This window comes from Macrobrachium nipponense, chromosome 1, assembly GCF_015104395.2.
Source record: "Macrobrachium nipponense isolate FS-2020 chromosome 1, ASM1510439v2, whole genome shotgun sequence".
Taxonomy (NCBI): Eukaryota; Metazoa; Arthropoda; class Malacostraca; order Decapoda; family Palaemonidae; genus Macrobrachium; species Macrobrachium nipponense.
The window spans coordinates 11,206,210-11,211,964 of record NC_087200.1 but is presented as its reverse complement, the minus strand read 5'-3'; the positions used below and the strand labels follow the sequence as shown (position 1 = coordinate 11,211,964).

Sequence of the window (5,755 nt, the reverse complement as noted above, 5' to 3'; positions counted from 1 at the left end):
AATAGCGAATTATAAAATTTAACCCAAATTTATTGGTAGGAAGTATTACTAAAAACGTGATGAATCGTTAGAGCAGTCTTTCGTGCTATTTATTCCGCCAGAATTTATGAAAAAAAAAAAAAAAAACTGGAAAAGAATATTTAGATTCTGCCAACTAAAACAGACCCTCTCTCTAGAGTCCTTGAGTTGCAGTCCAGGTGGTCTGCTCTCCGTCTCTGTAGTCTGTACTTTTCTGTCAGTTTGGTTTGAGAGAGTTGGCGCGATTGTAACACTTTAAGTATCTGCTGTTCGTTTGTGAGTCTACCCTTACTGTCAAGGTCTTAAAAGTAAGTAATATTGAAGGTTTACTCTATAATCTTGGTGGTTATGCAAGTTAATGCTCTTAAATATGTGATTTATTAGGTAAGATTAAGTTTTAGGCTAATCTGCTTAGTAATTTCTCGTGTTATATACATAAATGGTGTTAATATATGCAATTTCTTAACCGAAATAAATTGGACATTCTATTTTAATGAGCCCGATGAACTAATATGCTTTCCTTACGAAAGTAGCCTAGGAATCATTTTGGTATTTCTACAGAAGTAATCTGCGGTGGCCTACACAATGGCAATTGACGTTTTCCTATGTTATTTTACCCACTGAACAAGAATTTAAAGTAATATTTATTCGGACGACTGTAATTAACTCCCAAGGGCCAGTACTAAACACGGCGACTCTACCGCCGACCGAAATCGGCGGAAGAACACCAAAACCAATATAGCGGCGATACCAAAACAACAACAAACAAAGTAGGGAGCGACTACATATCAGCGACGATCGATTTGTGTGCTGTCAGTAAGGCCGTAGCGGAACGGCGCTTCGCGCCTTATCCGCATATATAAAGATTCTTGGCAAGCACGGCATGTACGGCAAGAGGTAATGTTGCGCTGTGCGCACTAGCCACAGGGGTTACAGTAAGGCTACTTACCGTGGCGGATCACACCTAAAAGCGTTCCTGTTCTAGTCGATCCGACAAATAGTAGCGCCACAACACTCGCAGTTTTTTTGCTTTAGAATGAAATTGTCTTTGAGCATATTCAATCACAGCTTCTTTACCACCATTAGACAAATAATGATAAAATTCACCGTAACCCACATTGCACTGCAAACAATCGGTAGGAAATCGAAGGTCTCTGTCAAAATTAATGCCAGAAGGGCCAGCCACTGCCTCTGCCATAGGTACAGGAAGACAAAATGCCGTTTTTTGCTTCATTATTCAAGTATTCAGTCAAACAAGGATACCAGTGGACACTGGACAGGTAACTTTATTACTCCGCTGAAATGCTAGTGAAACTTAGTTTTCGACTAAAGTCGTTCGTAATTGGTTATGAAACCCATGACGTCATAACGATGTCACACCTCTCAGCCAATAATGAGTAACTGGAACTGCTTTTGTTTGCGTAAGAAACTAAGTTAGAGGGCTCATTAAAAGTAAACATTACCGTAGAGGAAACACCTCTCTCGACTTAGAAGAAATTCGAGGTAAAAACTTATCAAGCTCATTTAATTCCACCCCGTTCAATCTCTCATATAATGACTATACTTTTTATATTGCTTTTCACATGCTCTTTCCATGTAGGTGATTATTTATTTTAATATCCAGTGCGGAGTGCTTTTGAAATATTACCTTTAGTACTGGCCCCTGGGGGTTAATTACAGTCGTCCGAATAAATATTACTTGAAATTCTTGTTCAGGAGGTAAAACTACATAGAAAAACCGCAACTGCCATAGTCTGGGCCTCCGCGGATAGGTACACTCGATCTACCTTAATGTTGACTGAGCATTGTAGTTCAATTTGATCCAAATTAAATTAAATTTGTAAATTAACCTCGGAGCATTGGAGTATTAAACGTCGATCTAGATTCTATAGTTTACTTATCTGTGATGCTTAACTTATCTTGAATTCACTTTTTTTTTAATCTCTTAAATATCTAGAGCTTTGTTAACTGCTTTTTAAGTTTTGAGATCTCGCAATGACGATTTAGCTTAGTATTTGGCTTGGATTAACTTTGGATTTTCATCATTAAAACCATAAGGGAGATTTTAATCATTAAAACCATAAGGGAGGATTTAAATCATTAAAACCATAAGGGAGGATTTAAATCATTAAAGTCGTAAAGAAGCAATGTTAGGAAATATGTGCAGATACGTATCACTACATCATTTAGGCTCTAGGTTGTTTAGGCTTAAGGTTTTCATCAATCAATTGGGGCCACCTCTGACGGGGTGGCGGTGCTGCTCCGTCAAAGGTGGCCCAAGGACTGTCCATGGTAGACTTTCGGTCTACCATGTACAGGACCGAACCATTTTATTAAGGCAAAATATTTTACTTGTTTATAAAGTTATCAAGTGTTGATTGTAAATATATAAAGTCTGGGACAGTGTTGGTTGAGTTTAGACTCTGGGAAGTCTTGGATAAGGTGTTTTAGTCTATAATCAGCAGATATTTACTCCCGTTTTGTCTAAGGGCACTTTGCATTGTTGGGAGATGCACATTGTTTCAGATCTATTGCAGGGAGGCTGAGTTAGAAGCTTCAGACCTATGGCATTGCAGGAAGTCAAACTTAAGGTTGCCATTTTTTGGCATTGTTCAGAAACCCCGTATGGCGGTAGTGCCGTCAGTGCACCTCATTCGGTGCAATGTAGGCATTATTTAAGGTTCTTTGCAGCGTTCCTTCGTCCCCTAGCTGCAACTGCTTTCATTCCTTTTACTGTACCACCGTGCATATTCTCTAACATCTTTGTCCACCCCCTCCTAACAATTGTTTCATAGTGCAACTGCTTTGAGGTTTTCCTCCTGTTACACCTTTCAAACCTTTTTCTGTAAATTTCTTTGTCAATTTCCGTTTCGGCACTGTATGGCCTTAGTTGCCCCAGTGCTTGGCATAATGCCAAAAATCTATATAAATCAAAAATTATAAATCAAAATTCAGATTTTAGGGGCAGATTTTACTGAAAGCTCCCTGTTTAATTTTATTAATGCCATTGGTATTTTAATTAAAATTAAATTTTTACTATTAATTTTTTAAGTTTATAGGTTTTACGATTATTTTTTCTATCATGGGGAATTTCCTTTGTTAATTTTATTCAATTTAATTTAAAATTAGTTTTTAATGTTTTTTATTTAAAGTTAATGATTTTGTCGTGTGTGTATTTATGTGCGTATGAATGTATTTACTCGTTTGGATATGCATACATATGCTTTATATATTCCATTGTAGTGGTGTCAGTAACCATTAGCAGTTGTGTCGCCAGATAATCTTTAATAAATCAAAGGTTTTCAAGGTGGTGAGAGCTTTCCTAGCCCCAAGGAAGAAACGCACTTGAGTAGACTTTTTGCCCATAGTCATTCTGGCGAGTTGACTGCAGCAAATGTTAGATTTAGTCAAGAAAAAGAGTAAGATAGTTTTCATTTCAATAAGCTGATAGTAATATAGCTTTCAGTTTATAAGCACTTGGGCTTCTGTAGTTGAGATATATTAACCTATAGTGCCTTTGATTTATTGATATACTTGTTCGGAAAAGTGTATGTGATTTTGGTGAAGTATTAAGGGAACAATATCTCTTTTTCATTAAAATGGTTTAGCAATGGTGTTATTGAAATGTTTCTGTAAGACGAGGTGGGGAAACTTGGTCTTACTTGAATTGCTTCTTTCAGCCGAGTTAGCTGTGATTTTGTTTTAGTACACAAGTATTTTGAGGTAGAGGTGCTGTAGTTCTCTAAATGCAGGTCTTTGAAATCCACTATTAAATTTCAGGTCCCTTTGTTTCTTAAGATCTCTGAAGTAAAGTAATCTGGATGCCATTTTTTAAGTGTTATCTAGGTTACATTGTGTGTTGTAAAGTGGATTTGATAACTAGTTAGAGATGAGGTTAAGTGTAAGGGTTATCTGCTGTTTTTTGTATATCTTGTGCTAGTTTCAATGTCTTAGTACTATTAATTGATAGAACTAACCACTAGGCTTTCTCTGAAAGGAAGGAGGCTAATTTTACTGGTATTGGTGAAAGCAGCAGATGATGATTTGCTTTGCTCCTGGTCTTGTCAAATTTTCAAATGTGGCATCACAAAAACTTGTGGATGAAGGGGAATTGAACTCGAAAAATTTAATCTCGAGAAGAGCTAGTGTTAGGTTTCCCTGTAGTACTTTCAGGTTTCCCTGTAGTACTTTGTCTTGAGTTATGAAATTACCACTAAATAGCACTGGGCTGTGTTGACAAGGCAGAAATACTTAAGAGATTCTTGGCTATTAACAAGCTAGTTTTGAGTTGAGTTACTGTAGCACTGAGACGTGTTTTTGGCTATGAGAATTAGTTTACATACACCATATGATTTAACTTTAAGTCACTGTATAAGGCAGTGTCTGTTTAGTAACAACACTAGCCTAGCCAGAGAATGAAGGATTAACAATGCTTAATTTTTTTATAGGATGCAGAGAAGCCCACACAAGTGTAAGGATGTTACACTGTGGTGGGTTTGAAAAAGACAAAAGGTCCTGGACCCTTGACTGAAGAAACTCGCAAACCTATGATCTTAGGATCTGGGTAAGCCCACCAGTGGAAGTATAAATTTTTATGTTATGGGAGGGAAGGGTGTTAGAAAAAAAGTGGCTCTTATTTTAAGAGTGAAATGTGTGTGTGATTAGTCCCATGACTGCTATGGTCTTGAGATTGGGGACAAAAATGTATGTACTGGGTTGATAGGATTTGAAGTTGGGGACTTATCTGTGTACGAAATTTCACTCTGAAACTATTTCTACTAGAGGGTCTTTTGTAAAATATCAATCAAAACTGCAGCTTTCATCGGGAAACCGTTTTAGCAACGGATTGTAAGAACAATATCTTAAAATTTGGCTTATAAAGATAGCATAATAATTAATTTAGTGCCAAACTATTTTTTTATATAGCTGTAAAAGTGAAGTTGACCAATAAGATACAAATTAGAATACAGATCATAAATAAAATTCTTTAAAAACTCAGTACTTTTAACTATTTAATTCTAAATGTACTATTCCCAAAAGAACTCGCAACTTGAGCTGGAAGGTTGATCTTCAATTCCCTGTCTTGAGTCCTGAAGATGCAGCTTTCAGTGCAATTTCTCTGAGGATCTTGACTTCAGTAGTGTTTGCACAGCTGTTGAAAAATATACGAAAATCTACAAAGGCTGACTTGGATCTTCATTCTAGTGGAAAAGTGTTGCTAGAGTTCAGTGTTGGTTGAATCTGTTGGTTGAATAAAGATTAAAATTTCTACTTTTAACAGATTTACTGACCTGTATAATGATTTGGTTTGGGTAAATGACCATGGAATGGAAGGCAGCTGTGGGAACACACCTACACACAGGGGTTAACTCAAAACTGCCTTTCGATGAACTTTTTGCTAAAAATTACTTTAGTATTAAAGAGTAACTAGAATTGAGGTTCCAATTGTACGAAATCCTCAGGGTTGTAGACTGGGAGAGGATAACCTCTCGACTAAGGCGTGGAATGGACCCTAAGGTGTTCAATTTTTGAACTGTTTTCATACATAACGCAGGCGTTCATTCTTGTAGAATTATTGTTGAAATTACGTCATCTAGCACCTTCCATGGGTTCAGGTACTACGGAAAATGTCAGAACAAAGGAAATATTAGTGTGTAACATGCGCCCTGTAACTTTATTTTGATATACAAATTTAAGAGCAAACTGGCCCAAATTGTTTTAATTTGAAGAGAGGGAG

The 5,755-nt window shown here is 36.8% G+C and overlaps 1 long non-coding RNA gene across 1 annotated transcript; it reads left to right on the top strand.

Moving 5' to 3' along the window:
* Positions 1 to 250: 250 nt before the first annotated feature.
* LOC135220091 (uncharacterized) lies at positions 251 to 5,440 on the top strand. Its single transcript, XR_010315563.1, has 3 exons — positions 251 to 326; positions 4,467 to 4,582; positions 5,059 to 5,440. It is a non-coding gene; the product is annotated as an uncharacterized LOC135220091 (long non-coding RNA).
* The last annotated feature ends 315 nt before the right edge of the window (positions 5,441 to 5,755 follow it).